Source organism: Glycine soja, chromosome 2 (assembly GCF_004193775.1).
Source record: "Glycine soja cultivar W05 chromosome 2, ASM419377v2, whole genome shotgun sequence".
Taxonomy (NCBI): Eukaryota; Viridiplantae; Streptophyta; class Magnoliopsida; order Fabales; family Fabaceae; genus Glycine; species Glycine soja.
Genome location: NC_041003.1, coordinates 46,487,081 through 46,508,029, shown reverse-complemented (window position 1 = coordinate 46,508,029; position 20,949 = coordinate 46,487,081).

Genomic DNA, 20,949 nt, shown 5'->3' with positions numbered 1-20,949 from the left:
ATCCAACATTCCCCCACTTGATCCGTTTAACCCAACATTCGTCATAACAAGAAATAGAATATATGAGTCATGACGATAGGTCATTCAATAACGAATATTATCTTCCATGTACCACAATATACCAAGTCTCTAAATGCTAGCTCTCGACTTATTGAATAAATCATATATTTATTCTACATTTAAACTTAATCATATTTCTCAAAATAAATAAATATGTGCACAAATTCACATGAGAAAACATCAAATTGAACAAGAGTTTCATTGAAAACAAAAAAATGTACGTATAATGAAATCACATCATAGAACCAAGTCTCATTCGTACAACATGATCATTAAAATTCTTTGATAGCATGTCTTTAGTCAAAGGATCGGCAATCATCAACTCAATGCTCACGTGTTCAATGACCATTTTTTTCTATAACATGTTTTCTTATGGCTAAGTACTCGATGTCAATGTGCTTACTTTGACTTTCACTTTTGTTGTTCTTAGCCATGAATATCGCAACAGAGTTGTCACGGTACAACTTCAATGGCCTAGAAATATAGTTCACAAGTCTAAACCTAGACATGAAACTCTTCAACCATACACCATGCTCGAGGTAGCCTCAAAACAAGAAATGAACTCAGCCTCCATAATGGAAGTAGCAGTCAAGGTCTGCTTAACACTTCTCCAAGATAAAACTCTACTAGCTAGTATAAAAAATATAACCAGATGTTGATTTTTGTGAATCAATGCATCCAGCATAGTCTAATTCTGAGTAGCCGATCACCAATAGACAATCAGTTCATTTATACATAAGCATGTAATCATTTGTTCCTTAAAGATATCTCATCATTTTCTTTGTAGCTTTCTAGTGATCAACACCTAGATTACTCTAATATCTTCCTAAAGCCATCTTTAGAATGAAGTAAGTAGAGATGCATATATCATGAATAATCGTCTATGAAAGTGATAAAGTATTTTGGACCACTTGAGTCTAAGTCTGGATAACAAATATTTATGTGTATGATTTCTAATAGGTTTAGCTCCTCTTTACACCTTTCTTAGACTTGTTAGTTTACTTACCCTTAATGCAATCTACATAAGTTTCAAAATCAGCAAAATCCAAAGCACTAAGTACCTCTTCATTTACCAATCTCTTAATTCTCTCAATAGAGATGTGTCCTAATCTTTGGTGTCACAACATAAAGGATTCCTCTTTCACAACACATCGTTTTAACCCAACAGTAACATGCATAGAATTATAAACAACGTCATTTTGCAATTCAATAAAGTAAAGTCCATCAAGTAATGCACAAGAACCAATAATTCCAGATTTATTAATTAAAGAAAAACCAAAATCTGAAAAATTAAAGTAAAAATCCAACGGTGCAAGTACAAAAATCAAATTCTTAAAGAATCGTTGCTTAAAACTAAATTGCATGTCCCAATGACTTCCACATGTGAGCTCATCTTGCTTCTTGAATATATGTACTACTCACTTTCCACTGGCCTCCTTAGGTTTTCCATACCCTGCAAGCTATTAGAAACATGGATTGTAGAACCAGAATTAATCCACCATGTGTTATGATTAACATTAACCTTATTAGATTCATAACAAACAAAATCAAATGGAATATTTTTCTTGTTGAGCCAACTCTTAAATTTTGAGCAATCTTTCTTAATGTGCCATTTCTTATTGCAAAAGAAACACTTTGACTCATTCTTTATGACTAGCTTAGCAGTAATCTTGCCCTTATTCTTAGCTTGATCCCCTTTCTTCATTCCATGAAGAGTTAAGTTCACCCTTTTTTCCCTATTTCATGATCAACCTTTCCTCTTCTTGAACACACATAGTCAAAATTTCATTAATTGGTCACTTATCCTTATGTGTGTTATAAGAGATTTTGAAAGGTACATACTACAAAGACAAAGTACACAAAATAGTGTACTAGGAAAGAATTTGACATGATAAGTTCTAAGGCTTTAAGCTGAGCCTCCATATCCCTCATGTGTATGATGTGATCACACATGCCCTTTATCACATAGAGCCTTAAGGATTAGAACTACTAGCAATGGTCTTATAAGATGTAACAAATCAATGCCCTTCAAAAGATCCTTAACTTTCTCATGCTGATCGACAAAACTACGAATACTAGCATATGATTTGGTTTTTATGAACATCATGGAGAGACGATTGGATCTCTCCCATTTTTCAAAAAGATCAACAACATCTGGAGTACTAGTTTCATTAATACTCGGTGGTTCGTCTTGACTAATAACATAGCCAATGTTCATCCAACCTAAATGGAGAAGAACTCTCTCTGAACAAACCTTATAATTGTCTCCTTTTAATTCGGGAACATTGCACTTAATATAAAAAATGTTTGCAAATTGATTAATTGCAAAAATCAAACATACATGCTGATTACTCATAATTTGAAACTAAAATAAAATGTCATGCTTTATCAATGTAAACCATGACTTAATGTATAAATTTAGTGACATAAAACTTGCTTGTGGACTAAAGTCTTATTCAATCAAATTCATTCAATAACCTTTTGACAAAACTACCAAATTATGTTCCTTTTCTTAATTCCTGAGGATAGATTAAGAAATATAACCTAATATTTTATTCTACTTAATCATACAAATATAATAAAATTCTTATGACATGGATAGATTTCATTATATCACATATGATTAATTACAACTAATGTCTTAAATGTGATTCTAAAACTTTATTTATAATTCTAATCAATTGAAGATGTTGTGGCTACTCTTTAATCAATTAAAAAATATATTAACACTTAACATTAATTAATTCTTAATGTGCTAAATATTTACATAATATCCTAAATAATGAAAATAATCATATAAGATTGCATAAATATTATTTAACATAATTTTGCATGTACAATAAACATAAAATGTCATACAAAATTCAGGAAATAAATAAACAATATATGCATATCATTATTCAATAAAGGAAACCACACAAGCTCTTTAATCATTAATTTTAATGTGCATACATTATTTAACTTAATATTGCATGCTTAAATAAATATCAAATTTAAACATACAATTAAACTAAATAAACAAATAATTTAAACACATTAAAGTGCAATAAATAATTCATAACCATATATGTTCTAAACCATTTAATTTAATTATCTATCATATGTATAATCATCAATAAAAATTATACATGCAAACTCATATAATTAAATTAATCTAAGCACATAAATAATAAATTAATTATGAGCAATATATTAATTAAACCCATTAAAGTACTTTATAAAACTTAAATAGCAAAACATGCACGTATAGAAATATGATTGTAAAAGTAAACAATATACATGAACTTTCAAAAGAAGAAAATGATGGCCTCACATAAAGGGCTTTCAAGATCATAAACATGACATTAACTTGTTTCAAACTTTCATGTGATATCAAGAGGACTATTGGACTTCAATTAAGTAGAAACAAAGGGCTCGCATCAGATTATTAGCTTATTAAAACATTTGATGTCACGGTGGGTCAAAGGAAGCAGTAACAAAAGACCTTTGCAGTATGGACTAATATTTCACGTGATGCCGACGTAACAAGGCGATACCTTTTCCATCCCGCAAACCTAAATAGAAACCTGATTGTTTCTTCATTCTCAACACCAAACTCATCGTTTTAATTCACAGAAAGCTTAGAAACTCAATTTCCATATGATTTCAGGTCTTATTAATGATTAAAATGTTCAAAAACAGAATGTCCATATCTTAATAAAACAACGTTTCAGATATATGAGTGTCAAACAAAGCAAGGCAGAGACATACAAGACTCTGGTATCAAATGTAAAATCTAAATACTAACCTGAACGTGTTAATAATCATAAACAATACATTCAGATCAAACAGTGAAAGCAGAAAAGAAAAATAAATTTCAGAGGTAAATACTTCCAGCTATTGCTATCAACTTTCACAGTTTTAATTTTTCAGACTTTTACTGGCTCAAACTTGATGATGTGTTTATGTGAAAAGAGGAATAGATTTGGTAATGCAAGACTGAGAACACTCATTTCTATCTATAGAGTTTTGTCCATTACAGAGTGCAACCTGTCTCAATCAAAACATGGATATGAATAAGATTTTAAGATAAGATCATGAGTTGTTATTGGGCGTTACTCAAAGGTAGATTAAACATAGACAAAAAATGGACCACAATTAAAAATAATTATTCCCATAAAATAATAATGAGAATTCATTCAAAAATAGATCAATGATGTTTCGCTAAATCAGAAAAATCCAATAATAGATGATAAGTTTTAGGAAAAGTAAAAGATGAATTTGAAAAGACACCAAATGAGAAAAATGCACTTGAGAACCACGGAAGTAAAACAGAATTCAACATTTTAATCAAACATATACCAAGCCGACTAGCTGAACCTCTCCCACATCAACTAATTGACTGATTCATCCTAAAAACAACCATCATCTACATATCAATCATTATTAATCATGTAACCTTCGCTATATAACCCTTTAACAGATATGACAAACTCATGATGAAAGGATACCAAATCTTCAGCATCTCGCATATAAATAGCTCTATGGCAATTTCAACCAAATACACATTGTACAAACACCTAAGTCGTTACTCTGTCAAAATATAAATTGAGCGTTAGAGTCTCTGCATATCTCTACATAATGTCCCCAATTAGTTTTAGTATCCGATGAAGCAACCTTATACTATCACACAAAGGAGTACCATGGAGAAACTTCCAGCGATGAAGGACCACGGTCGGATACCGCACCAACATGTTCAAAATAAAAATCATAAATATTTATTAATTATTTTTTTTAAAGTATGATAGTTTTTTTTAGTTCTATAAAAATAAAAGTAATTTTATTCTATCAATTTAACAAAAAATTATGAGTTTTTGGTCTTTACTAAGGATTAACAACACATAAATTTTATAATTTCAGGGATTAAAAAATAAAGCTCATTTTTATTGCAGTCAAATTTTCGAAAACATCGTATTTTGTTAAGTAAAATTCATCATAACTGTTATCTCTAATTCAAGAAGGTGAAAAAAAAAACCTTCATAACTTGAACTAAAACAAACGTATGTTGTCAAAAACCTGTAAATTTCTCATAGAGGCCGGGAAAAAAAATGTTATACCCAATTAATTCAATTAAATTTGTTCGAAAAACAAAACGAAGGGGACGAAAATTGCTAAACACGGAATGGATTAGTGTGCATTCATGATTCAACTTTGGAGATTCGTGGAATATTTTACTTTTAATATATATATGAACCCAAGTTGGCATTTAAAAGAGAATGAGATAATAATATATTAATTAGACAAAGATTGTGCAATATTTTCTACTTAAGAGAAACATTTTAATAACCCAAGACTTTCTAACACATTTGACCTATGATCCATATATTATAGGAGTCAAACTTTATGGGCATTTTCTTGGAGACTATGATGCAAGCTGCAAAGTGCAAGCCACACATGTGCTACCGAACTTGAGAGAGAGTGACTATACTTGACGAGCATATGTATGGAAGTCCTCAAGACGCGTGTAGCACTCTTTTGTTTATAATGTTATAGTATAAACCACTAGCATGCATATATAGTACCAAAAGAGAGTGAGTGAAGGGAAAAGGATGCAGCCACGTATTGACTTTTCTACTCTCTTACTTTTGTTTCGATTTCCATTCTTTCAAGTGATCTGCATGTGTATTGTTTTGCTCCCACACTATAAAAAAATGCCAAAAATTTAACTAGAAGTTCTGACATATAAATAGTGGAGTATGTGACCTTATAATTATATTAAATATATATTTTTAAGTATAAATGGTATTTATGGTCCATAAAAAATTGGTTATTGTTGATTTTTATTTTTTATTTTTTATTTTAAAAAATTCACCTTTCGTCCCTCAACCCAACACTGTTAAATTACAGTACAACTAATTTTTTTAATTCTACGGCTATTTGTTAGGTATTTTTTGTTTGATAATTTCTTCTTAATTTCATGTTTAAATTATTTTGTAATATATTGATAAAAAAATTAATTTGTAAGATTTTATAATTTTTTAATAAGTCTTCTTTTTTTTCATTTTTCATCTTCTTCTTTTTTGGTTAATTTTTTCATTTTCCATCTAATGATTCATTATATATATATATATATATATATATATATATATATATATATATATATATATATATATATATATATATATATATTGTCTTTTAGTATTATTTACCTATCTATCTATTTGTAACATTTTTATTTCTATCTCATAGTCATAAGTTTGACACCAAGAATTCTAATACATTTTACGGGATCGATTAATATATATACCAGTCAGAAAACTTCTATAAGTCCGGATAAGGTTGTTGACCAATCTGAATTGATCCTTGATTTAATCACACTAATTGGCTCCTTATATGAATAGATTGATTCTGGCTAAGATTTTAGTGTGACTGAAATGGAAGGCTGGATATTTACAAAAAAATATTTGTCACTCAGATTAATAATAATTCCATTAGAAATAATATATAATTTCGACACTAAGATTAATAATAATCTCATTTGAATAATAATATGTAATAAATGAGAGGATCAAATTATTCTCAGAATAATTTAATAAAAATTATTCTTCATTTTAACATTTTATAACTTTTAAAATTTAATGATTCTAGTTAGTAACTTATATTTAAAATAAAAGATAAAATAAGAAATATCTTTTTAAAATTACTTATAGAATAACTTTTTTTTTACACTAACTTGATTCCTCGTAATAAATACATTATACATACATTTCATGATAACGCTGGCGATACATACTAACTTAGTGCTTATGTGTAATAAACTGTACTACCAATAGTGATTGTGGTTAGACCAACTTCTTTAAAGTATTTGGACTTTATAAAGATGTGACATATGTTAGGCTTAAGTGGATTTCGATGTAGGTCCAGTCCGTAACATCCAGCATTCGTGTTATATATATATATATATATATATATATATATATATATATATATATATATATATATATATATATATATATATATGTTTTTGTTGAATTAATTACGTTATTATTTGAAAATCTTTAAACTAGAAAGTTACCATTAGAAATAATTAAGAGTAAGCTTGGTTTATTTTTTCTTTACTTGGCAGGTGATATGGATGGCGCCATATGAATTACATGGATCATTTAGTTGGTTATAAATTATAATACAGCACCAAAAGAAGACTCGTTCGTAATCCAAAAGTCTTATAGCGTGTTTATTTCCCTTCAAGACCCCTTGAACATACGTTCACTTATATGGTGTCCTCTAGTTAAATGTGAAGTAAAGTTTCACATTAAATAGAAATAAAAAAAAGTTGAGTAGGATACAAATGAGAAGAATACTCATAAATTTTAATTTTAAATTTTTGGATTAAAATGTGATATCAAATTTTTATATAATTATTCATAATTCATTATTTTAAATATTTTTTGTATTTACTTCCCTCGAATTCTACAACACCCCAACATCCTCATTCACATGTGACGATTCCATTAACTCTTTTGAGCATGCCTATGTGCGTTCTCAGTTTGGTTCCCTTTTTACATAGTATGGGGCACGTTGTTGTGCACTTCTAACATTTCAGGCGTAGAGAACACTTGACCTTTTCATCTTCTAAGATGAAAATGGTAGAAAGTATGGCATGAAAAGCATCATAGAGACACGGCGCACATATATATAAACATGTTTGGTACAAGATATACGAAACATTTCTTTATCGAAAAAAAGTTATACCAAACATATAGTCATATAGATACAAGAAATGCTATAGGTTAGAATGTATTTATAACCCAACCAGATAAATAAGTTCTAACTCCTAACCAAAGCAAAGCCGATTACAACCAATAACCCAAGAAACCTTTGTGCAAATGCCAACATAAAGAAAAACCAAACTTTGCTTCCAAGAATCCCCAGCAACCCTTCCCCTGCACGTGCCTCCACGACATACACCATACACGCCTTAATCTCACCATTTTAAACCAATTATGCAACTTTAATTTTTTAAAAGTTAAAAAAAAAAGTCAGTTTTATAAATGAATTTGTAACAAAAATTATTATATATATAGTTTGTATTAAGCTAATAACTTTCATTAGAAAAATGGATTATATGTACCTACAAACGCTTTTATTTAGAGAGATGAGTTTCTCTACTACCACATAGTCATGATTATAAGCATGCCATTTAATATAAAATTATTGAACTCGTAAATCAACTTGTATAAGGTTGACCTTGCTTAATCAATAATTTCAAGTTCAAGTTATGAAAAGAAAATAGTTTAACATAAAAATTAAATCATTTTTTAAAAAGTGTTTTTAAAAAAATATATATTTTTCAAATTTAAACAAACTGGTCGTATATCCCATGTTGAATGTTTCTTTGTTAGTTGGCTACTTGCTATATGCATGGGTGCCGAATTATAACTAAACAGTTAATAAGTATATCATTGTTCAATGAAAGATCAGTTATTGCAGCTAGATTTGTACTTGTTTGGGTAATACTAGCTAATTGTACCAGGTAATTGCTTTGATACTTTTAGGAGTGACTTGAAAATCACAAAACAAAAAAAAAATACTAAGATAAAATCATTTTCGTTGTACGGCATACTTATAAACTATTTTAACGTTAATTTAAAGGAACTTAGAGAGTTCATACGAAGCTTCTTAAAAGAGTACCCTAGCAAGCTTAAAGTGACCCTTGCACGTGCAAGAGAGTATAATGAAGTGCAAATTGACATATTACTTCAGCCACATGGTCCCCATGAAAGGACATGAAGCTCTCTACCCACTAGACAAACCACGCATATTTTGATCACCAAGACGTAACCCATATATATATCGGAATATTAAAAGCTTTTTTTTATTGATAAGGTTCGGTAATAAGAGCTCCATATCATGTGCGAGATGGGTTTGTGGCTTTCTTCAATTAGTTTATCATGAGTGAACTATAATATTTCGTTTTTTAAAACATTTATAATTCGTTTTTTTTATGTTGGTAATTTACGGATATTAAACATCACATGTAAAATATACTTGTATAATATAACTAATAATTGTATGATTCCAATGTAGTAGCTCGATTATAATTTAATAAAGGCTTTTAAATTTTATGTTAGCTCTCAGGTTTTTTATTGCATTTCTAGTTGTATTCAATCAGCTATTATGACTGAAATGATATGATCTTCTTCTAAAAAAACAATTGTATGAATCCAAGTATTGCAAAATCATGGTGAAATGGTAGGTGCCCTCTATAATTATATATATATATATAGAGAGAGATATATATACATATATATATATATGTGTGTTTTGGGATACATAAATGCCAACTTTTTTAGAATTGTTTAATTCGACCTTATTAATTCTTACTAAAAAAATATTTATCACTATAGTGTGCATTTATTTATTGGATGCTTAAGATAGAAACCATTATACTTAAGTTAAGAACAATTGTATGTTCAAAAGGTATATATGATTTCCTTCCTAATCCTAATAATGCAACTAAAATTGTGTTCTAATTAATTTTTTCACTACGATCGTGTTATGAAGTGATTCATGTCATAGTAAATGTTTAATGAATATGAAACATGACGGTTAACAAAGTGAATGATGTTTTTACTCCCTGAAAAAAAAAATGAAATTTCGATTTCCGTTTCTGACTTCTAAAACATTGGCTCTAGTAAATACAGTAATTAGTTACTGTTATTAAATATATATGGCACACCTTTAATTATTTTATTTTATGGATTTTTTTAAATATAATTTAAATTAATGAAATTATTAATTAAATTAGCTTATTCAATTCGTACTTTTCATTTGTTTCATGTGCTTTAATAAAGCTTTAATCATTGAGTGAGTATATATATATATATATATATTTACTTAGAGTGAGTATATATATCTCTGTTACATATTTAAAGAAGTAATTTTATTGTCAATAATTATCTTACTTGAGTTGAATAAAGAATAAAACACTAATTTATCAAGAAAAGCGGGCCGGGGCTAATAACATATGTAATTTGCCACATTATGTATAGCAGTTTGTGGTTTAGAGACAGATTAAAACCCAGGATGTGTACCCATTTTTTTTATGAGTTTCAGACGATGGATTACGATGTTCTCTCACATCGATGCTGCCGGAACACAGGAATCCCGGTCACTAAGGTTGAAATTAATGATGCTTTAATCACTGTGTAGTTAATTCATCAATACTTTTAAAAATCTTTCTTCTTGATCCTTCCACATTTCTACTACTTCACTTCTACTTACTTTGATAGAAAGTATTAGCTCATATTTTACATAATAAAAAAAATATAATTTATCAAATCAATAAAAATAATTAAATTAGTTAATTTTAATTAATAATAACAAATTTTTATTTTATTTTATAAAATTTATAACATTAAATGATTAAATTAGTTAAGTAGTTGTTATTTTTCAAAAAGTAATTTTTTCAATTGATGACTATACTTGTTTTGCTGATAGGCCGATCAATACATACATCTTTATATATATATAAAAAATAGTTAGTATATTGATTAAAAAAATTAATAGTAAAAAATTAGTAATACACTTTAAAATAATTATATATTTTTATAATTAAAAAATTATTTATTGTATAAAGAATATGTAGTATATTGATTTCTTTTCTTAAGTAAACAATGAATGTATATATAGTTCCATAAAATACTTTATATTATTATTTAATCATAAAATATTATATGTAAAAAATTCTTTATTTTTAAATTAAGTACTCTTTGACTCTTTGTGATCTTTTTTTTATATACAAAAATATAATTAGAGATTTTGTTTAGTTTCTTTTTATGAAAATCAATTTTTGGTGCAGAAAAAAATTATTTTTTTTAATGTCTCATGTGTATTAGTTTTTTTTAACAAAATAATCTTTAATTGTAAATATATTAATATGTGAAGTATAATTTACTTCTAATTTTTTTTGTAATGTAGCACGGTCAACTGGTCAAGTATGCATACACTACTTTCTATAGTATATACGAATTTTTTTGCAAATTTTCTGGGTGTACAGAGAGAAATCTTAATCAGGAAAAAAAACTAGTAGCAGGATTGCCTACGGAATTAAAGACCATATGTAATAAATTCAAAGCCTACAGAAAATAAGACCATCCTATCGACATAAATAGCTGCATCCTAATGGAGAGGGCTAGCTGAGGGTGAAGCAATAAATATTGCATTAAGAAGAAAACTCTTACCATTATAATGGTGAACGTCCACCCTAAATTTGGAAAAGCATAGGCATAGAGAAAGAGAGACAAAGGAAAAACAGAAAAAAGATAAAATAAAAATAAGAGGGAAAGTGAGTTTATAAATATAAGACTAAATGCATGTGCAGAGTTGGCTTATTTTTTATGAGGAGACAACCTACAAAGTGTAAATAAAACATATTTTCAAAATTAGCCAATAAAATAAAAGACTTTTTTTGCATTTTTTACTACAAATTGAATTAAGTTTCGTAAAATAAAAAAATTAATTAAAAACTATTCACGAGTGTTTTTGTGTTAAAAAAACACTCGTGATGTGTATTCACATAAAAATGGTGGTTAAAAACTATATTCGAAATAGTAAAAGATGTGAACAAATAAATTTATTCAAATAAAATATGAAAAAGTGTGTTAAGGAAAAAAAAATATTCAACCGTTGTTTGCTTTGATCCAAATTAACATAGAACTCAAAAATGATTTTACTATGTTATCTTTTTTTTTCATCAAAAGCCAATGTTTTTTATTGGTATATATTCTGTGTGATAAAGATTATAGTAGTTCATAAGTTTTTTTTTTTTTTGCAAATTTAATATAACACCATTAAAATTCTTTTTAAATAAAGAAGCTAATCAATTTTGCTGAGTAGAAAAAGATAATTCAAAATAGTTTGTAGAAAAAAGAGGAGAAAATGATGTTTGTGAAAAGGAGATTTTTTCCCTAATCAGTATTTTTAGGATATTGGTTAATTAAGAAATTAAAAAAATATTTATTATAAAAATAATAAAAAACCGTAAAAAAAATTATAAACGATATAATTTGGTGCCTCCAAATAAAAATATTTATCCTTGTATTCTTAACTAATATCTTAAAAATACTTATTAGTATTTGCCTATTTGAAATTATAGAGTACTACGTAGAAATTGCATTTACTATTTAGGATTTCTACGAGAACTTGCAGACAGTTCTGCAATTCATTTTTTTCCCCTCTCAACAGAAATGATTGTGAAAAGGAGAAAACAAGAAACTGTCTAGTAGGACATGTACATTTCTAAAATTTATGAACTTGTTTCACTTGTTTAGTGACTCAGAAAACAATGTGTGAGGTCCCCAATGTTTATTTTTTACTTGCATGGGTGGCACCACAAGCCAGCAGCGATTGTTATTACACTTGCATCTTTTCAATGCTTATGTCTCCCCTTTAAAGCTAAGAAGGACCACGCAATCTTATCAAAATCTCAAATCTTATAATTTACTTACTGTATTATAGCGAAACAATATTCTTTGATCATATTCTAGATGCTAAAGTCTTGTACTGAGAGGATAATTATATATTGTACATTTTTAGTTTGCATCCCTGCCCTCTCGTTTAATATTTTGATCAACGAAGATTAAAAAAACAAAACAGAGAATTCCACCACTAAATTTCATACAGCAAAGAGAACATGGTATGACCCCAGGGAATACTAGAGGTACAAGTTATATATAATTTACAATGCATGAATATATAAAAATAAAGTTCAAGACATAATTTTAATTGTATTACTTGCTTTGTGGGGTAATTATTTTTTTTATATCATAAGCGCAAACAAATTGTCTTTTCATTCGAGTAAAGTATTAACTATAGTTAAGATGTATTACCTCCGATGTTAATTATAAGTAAAAATAAAGATATTTCATATTTATCAAAAAAATTAGTTATCTTTATTAAAACGTGAATTCCAATTAAAAAATTATTTTTTTGTATATTATCCTTTGTTAGAAATTATATCAAATATAAAAAAGAGGTCTTGGATTAATGAAGAATATTTTAAAGATAATTTAGTAAAAAAATATTTTAAAAATATATTCATTAAATAAAAAATAATTGAATTTTACTTATATTTAAGATAAAAAAATAAAATATTTTTATTACTTATATTTAAGACCAGAAAGAATAAGAGTATTAATCTAACCTCCGTTAAAAAAATGCTGGGCTAAACTTTTAAAAAAAAATGAGACTCGTTTTCAAGGTAAGGCAAACCATGAGAATTTGTATGGATATTATATGTTTAAAATAAAGAAGAAGATTTCAGTTTTGACGACTATGGCGAGGCTCAACAAAAGTAACTATCCTCCCAAAAACAAGGACCTAAAACACTTAATAAAACTTGATCCCCCAAATAATATATTAGCAGACCAAATAATGAAGAATATATGACCCAAAAGAGAATGTTTGAAGAATGACCGTAGTAGCATTCCTCTTAATTAAATTCACTCTACTAATCACATTTTCTTATAATTATGATTATGATGTATGGATCACTCTCCTACTAACTTTCTAATTGATATCTAAAAATATTTATTTTCAATCAGATTAAAAAAATACTACAAATTTGTAGTATAGTTTATGCTATGATTAATTTGGTGTTGGGGTTATTGAATAGAGGTGAAAGACAAAAAAGTCAACTAAAAAATGTCCCTGGTCAGCTACGAGACCCGAGGTCTGCTCCTCTCTGATCTCACACTTTCCCATGCATGTCTACCCACTTGTCCGCACGAATGGGTATGTCAGTCAGTGCCTGCACGCACGTGTGCCTCACTCACGTGCATTCACATTTGGGATTTGGCTAGTGCCCAATTTGGTTCCTTCCGCTTCTGTGTTTCTGCTATCATAATTCATTGCTTTTTAACGTTTTCCTTCCCTCTTCTTCCTTCCTTCCACTATTTATATTTATCATGGCCTTCTTCCTTTCGCTATTTCAGCCAGCAGCATTTCAATTTCCAATCATCCCTCTCCATATGTCCTTTTGCTGTGAGTCACACCTTCCAACTTTGCTTTTTCTTTCTTTCAGATTCAATTACTCTTGCATATTAACTAATAATTAATCACTATTGTGTTACTCTTTTTCACTTTTCTTCCATGCATTTCTCTCCATATTTGTTCATGTAATGCACAATAGCATTTAAAATGTCTAAACGAATTTATATTTATACAAAATATTTTTGTTTTTAGTTTTTGGCTTGTAAATCTCAATAGCCAACTTCCTATAGAATAATATCCAAGCCACTGTACAAATAGAGACATTTTTCTGAAGAAATAGGTCTTTTGTAGTGACTTGGTGTTGCTTTATTTTTGTATGAAATATTATTTTTTTTAATTTTATTAATTGGGGAGATTTTAAAAGCAGACTACGAGATCACAACACTTGATTATTAATGTTTTTTCTTATTGAAGAGGAACTATTTCCTATATTTCACCTTATTAATAAGTACTTACAATAATTTAATTTGGGAGAAAAAGTAAGAGAATTTATTATTTTTCATTTATTAATTCTTTGAATATTATCCTTAATTAATATGATGGCTACCAAAATTTTAAAAGAAAAGAAAAACAACAATGTTCAGTAAGGCATAATTCCTTAAAATTAACGTATATATAACTTAATGTCCAAAAATTATATTGAGCATCTAATGTCTATCTCTAAGGAATTTTTATAATTGGATCATCTAACCTCAATAAAAACAAACTGCAATTAGAGGCCGAACTCTAATAATAATAGTCACATCTTTTAGGTTCGATGTTAAGAAGGTTATGGTCTGATCGATTTCAATAAAGATCCATAGTTGTTAGAATCAAACTTCATCTACACCTTTCAAGTTTGATGCTTGAAAGGTTTAGGATAATTTAATCTCAAAAAAAATTTATTATCACAGTCAAGTGAACTTCAAAAAAACCTATATCTTTTAAACTTGATGGTTAGAATATGGGTTTATCAATGTAAATAAAGATCAATGATAGAAATAGGTCATGTGACATGACAAATTGGCTCCTAAATCACCTTCAAGGCTCGCTAAGACATCCAAATTAAGATAGTTATGCCATGTACCTACTTAGAAAGAAAGAAATTGACATAGTTAAGAAACAAAAGATATAACCTCTCAAAAAGACTACTTGTTTAGAAGCTTCTAGAGTCATCTAAGCAAGATTTGACACTTGATATCACGGACACAAATCAAATTATAAAGACATGGCAACATGCAGGTGGCACACCCCCTTCCTAACAAAGTCAACATATAAGTATCAAGCCATGACACGTGATAAAGAGCCTATCACACCATAATGCGTGGCAAAGAAGAGGAATAAAAACCTTTAAAGAGAATCCAACATAAAAGGAGGGAAGGGTAAAATTCTCCCTTAAGGTTCACAAAGTAGGCACAACTGACGGAGAAGTTTCACGAGCTCATGAAATCTTAGGCTTGAAGATTCCTTTGTGCTCTCTTGTTGGTGTTCTCTAACATCAAAATTAATATGTTTTTTACTAATTATTATTTATTGAGATTCATAAAATAATGTAAGTTTTATTATTTAATCAATATAAGTCATATTTAATTATTTTTTTGTTTTTGATAATTTAAAATTGAAGGAAAAAAAATACATTTGAGAATATGATGTACACATTTCTCATCCAGTGTTACAGCACTACAATGCATTAATGAAGGGTTCTTCCACTTCTTTTTTGTTTTTTTGAATTGTCCTTCCCCTTCTAATCATTCTTTTATTGATCGGATCTTTACTATTCTTGAGCTCCAATCTATCAAGTGGGTTCTCCATTTTCCCTTTTAACCCCCCCAAGCCCCAACTATTGATAGAAATTAGAAAGTGATTGAAAGTTGAAAAGGCAAAAAGAGAGGAGCAAAAGAAATGGGGAGACAAAAGCTAGAGTTAGGTTCATAAGGAATCATCAACGGTCGGCATCACTTTCCCTTTCCTTTTTTCACTATATCCTCATGTATATACGTGATACCATGTAGGCCATTACAAATTTACAATCAGTGCTAACATATTGCCATGACTTCTTATTTCACTATATCCCTAGTTCATGCACAGTTAAAAAATCTTAAATCAACTTGGGATATGATTCTGACATTATTAAAAATTAATGAAGCAGTGAAAAAATTGGTGACATAAAAACTATTTTTCCGTCACTAATTCTGATGTCACTGAATAATAAAGATGATTTTTTAAATTATACATTTAGAGATTTTCGTCCTTGCTATTTTTTTTTTTGAATGTGAATTTATATCCGAGCAAAATGCCAAAATGCTGGATGATCTCCAGTTCTAATTGGCTTAAAAAAACCTTTATTATAACAAGGGCTTCTCAGCAACTTACACAGGTGTGTGTTCATGTTTAATTTTTATGAACAAAAAAAAATTATCATATAAATATAGAGAGATATAGAAAAAATTCACTTCACTTATTCCAAGAGGAATTCTTTATCTTAAATATTCATTTTTTTAATATCTAATGATTAAAATTATTACAATTATTAGATCTTAAAAAAATAAAAAAAATGAAGATAAAAAATAACTCTAAAAGATAAATTAATCTCCTCCCATCTCTCTCTCTATATATATATAGGAAAGCTTTAATATTTATGTAGGTTTTTATGTTTTCAGACATAGACAGCTACGATGGACCAGACATCCTAAGCTGGTGATTTCAGAATCAACTATCTCATATAATGTTATGGGCCCGGCCTGACATTACAGGGCTAGTATTGTTTTACTTTTTCTATTTGAAAAAATATTATCAGAAATTTATCTCAAAATAACGAAAATATATTTTTATTAAATTTTATATATTTTAAACGATCTCAAATTATCAAAAAAATTTAAATTTTTAAGTGAATTTTGAAAATATAAATTTTATTAAATAATGCTTTATTTTCTAGCAAAAAATTGTTTTTCACTTAAAATCTCACTATTTACACTCTCAATGATTTTATTTTATTTTTTAAAAATATCCCTTATATATGAAGTATTCTTATTTTAAAATTATTTATTTAAAAGATAATAAAAAATATAAAAAAGTATTAAATAATGATAAAACCATGTGCCATAAAAAATATATACAATAGAAGATTTTCTTATGTTTAAGAATAAAAACTTAGATTAATAGTATAAGAATAGATAAACTATATAGTATAATTTAATTCGTTAAATATTTTTAATTTAGATTTAGATTTTTCTTCTCAAATTGAGAAAATATCCACGCAAGAATTATACTAATATTTATATGCTAAAATTAAACTTAGTATTTTGCATCCCCTCCCCCTAAATTTCAACTTTACCACAAAAAAAAGAGCTCGGTGGTTTAGAAATTTCAGCGCCCCTTAAATTGATTAATGAGAAATGAAACACTATAATAGCATTAAGAAGATGAGAAAAATGATTATATATTAAAAAAATTTGCACAATCATCAAATTTATACCATCATTTAATTATCATAATTTACTATTCAATTATCATAATTTATTAATAAATTTATTAACTTTTAAAATAGTTATTTTAAAATGATTTAAAAGGTGATTGAATGGTATATGTTAGTAACCCGACACTAACCTCTAAGAAAAAAAAAATGTGTGCTATATAAATAGGAAATTAAATCAATTTTGCTTATGATTGATGATAGTGTTTGAGATACTAATTATTTCAGTGTGAGCCACGCACCAGATGCAAAGAATATCACCTGTGCAATCACGACAACCAAACCCCGACATTGGCAATTAAGCAAAAAGATTAACACTAATGATGTCGGGGACTATGGGATTTGCTACAAGGTTAAATTATAGGTTAAAAGTGTTAAACATGATTAGCAGCACACAGGTAAACCTGGAAATTTAAATAAGGATGGTTAATGTGTAGGTATTATGGGAAGCTTTTCCAATTGACTTTTGCATTTTTTTGATAGCCATATATTCCATTTGGGTGCAACCTTGGGGCCTTGAATTTTTAGGGACATACTCCGACATCAACATGTGTTAATGATATCTTTCTCTCTCTCATTTCCCACATCAAACACTTGATGAGAAGAAATTTCTATTTCATTTGACCCTAGTAGATCTTGGATCACATTCTTCTTACTCTCTTTACAGCCTAGTAGCTTATCGCGCTCTATTGACAAAATAGTACCATAATGATGGGTTTGGAAAGTGGTTTACCTTTAATAATTCAATCCAGATCAACTTTTTATAGTATCCCGTGATCCAAAAAAACACATGTTACTGGGCCATAACAGAGCACAAGACACAGAAGAGTTGTGATACTCATACTACCTCTACTACATGTGTCATGTGACAAAAGGAATGGCTGGTTGACCTGCCATGATAACTGCATGTTTCAGTTTATTTGAGACCATTGCTTTTGAGTTTTGAGCTTTGTGTTAGGTTTTTTTATATATTTAGAGAGAGAGACTATAACAATCTTATAGGATTCAATCTTATTGAAGTCGAATGTGATTGTTGTGCACAATACAATAAAGTTCTTTCACATAATTAACGTGGTGGTATATTTAAATTCGAATTTGATATCACTGGTTTGAATAGAATAATTTCTGGCTAGTTGACTCACTTACTAGATGATACTTTGTATAAAATATTTTTATACAGATATTTAATAAAATATTTTATTTGTTAATATAATGTGACAACAAAATAAAATCTTATTAAATATTCATATATTAACAGTGAATATAAATTAAACTTTTTTTTAGAAAAAAATTAAGCGTTATCCATCGTAAAAGTCGTCCATGTATAAATTGACTCAGTTTTTGACCTTGGTGATATGCAGTGGGCATGCGCAGCATGTATTTATCAGTTTCATGAACATTAGCAGAATACCTTTTTGATGGATAATTGGACATAACTTATGCCCAATGGGCTAAATGGGCCAATGTTTATGCATAGAGGTATTATTGAAGGGTGATGTTGGGTGCACCAACATTATTATTGGTGCACTCAGTATTTTAAGTGAATGGACAAAAATATCCTTCATTCAAGTTAATCCGTATGAGTCATATGAATCAACTTGATACATATGACTCATATGGATCAACTTAATCCATATTACTCATACGGATCATATTGATCCGTATGACTCATACGGATCAAGTTCATCCACACAAATCATACAGGTCAACTTGATCCATATATTTAAATTATATTTACGAATTATATGATCCATATATTTTATATGGATCATGTAATCCGTAAGTTTAATTTAAATATACAGATAAACCATAAACTCGCGTATCTTCGATACAGGGTAATTTTTGAATTAACAAAAAATGCTGGGTGCACAATGAATAAAGCTGGTGCACTTAGCAACTTTCATTATTGAAATGTCTGGGTTTAAAATAGCAACAAGGACATAGATTGATGAATGATGAGGCAGAAGACAATTTTGTTAGATATATTAATAATTTGTGTGAGTTCCATTAATTTTTTCATTTTTATAAAAGTGAGATGTTTTTTCATGGAATTATCTAAAGATTGTATAAATTCATTTAATTTAGTAATTTGTTTGTAATGAGTTTATAATACATGATGCTTAATGTAATTTAATAAATTCATTAAATATCAAATTAATATACATATAACGGCAAGATCTTCTCTGTTTTTTTTTTTGGTGAAATGATTTTCTCTGTTATGATTATGAATGGTTAAGTCTTATTTTACTTATTTTTGTTTAGCCTATGAGTTCATATGATTTGTTAGATAATAAGGGACACCACAACGTGAAAATCTTTTTGTTTTATGTTTGATTATTATAATTTATATGATTTGATTTTAAAAATAGTTACTGAACAGAAAAAAAAAAAAAGAAGTAATGAGAGACAGGACAAAATTATAAAAATTTGTTACTTACTAAATAAAAAAAGAACTGTTGCGTACATGATAAAATTGAAAAGTTAAAATTGTGTTTCTCATATTCCCTTTTCCTTCATCACATCACCCACTTCCTTGGGTTAACTTCCTTCTCTAAGTTTTCTTTCTTCCACATCCTCCTTTCTTTAACTTCCTTTTGTTTCTTTTCCTTAGATTTAACCTTCTTTTGTTAACACTTTTTTTCTTTCTCTTTTTTACTCTCTTTCTAGGCGTCAAAATAACTTTTGGATGTTAAAAAATCTTTTTTCCTTTTTTGAATTATATAAACTATAAAACATACAACTACTTGTGACTCATTCCATAATGGAGTTCGTTTCATAGTCTTTTTGTATCTATCTGCATTTGAACCTCTTTAAAATAACAAAAGATGAAAATAAAATTATAAGAAATAGTTTATTATCTACATATGTAACATTTTTATTTATAAGATTTAAAAATCAATAAGTAAGAGAATATTCATAACTAATTTAACTTGAATCAAATTCATGAATTATTTTAATTTAAATTAAAAATATTTATGTTTTTGTTTTTTCTCATGTATAATCAATGTTAGTAAATTTTTATGTTATTTTGTTTAGGATCAACAAAATCCACCTAATCCGATGGACTGGTCTGACCGACCGGCAATTAGGATTAGGTTGGGCTAAAAAAACGACAATCCAAATGAAAATAAGTCTTTTTGGCTTAATCCATATAGTCCGGTGGACCCCAATCAATTCCAATTAATAATATATAATAAATATTAAATAAAATAAAGTTTTATATTTCATTTTAAATTTTTATTTAAAGACAAAACATATTCATTAAACATAATTTAAATAGTTTTGTCAATACTTATTAGGCAATATAAATGTATAATAAATAATTTTGTCTTTGAATTTTTTAATTTTTTTATTAATTTCTAAATTGGTTCGAATAGGTCCCGTGATCCAACAAATCAACATAAAAC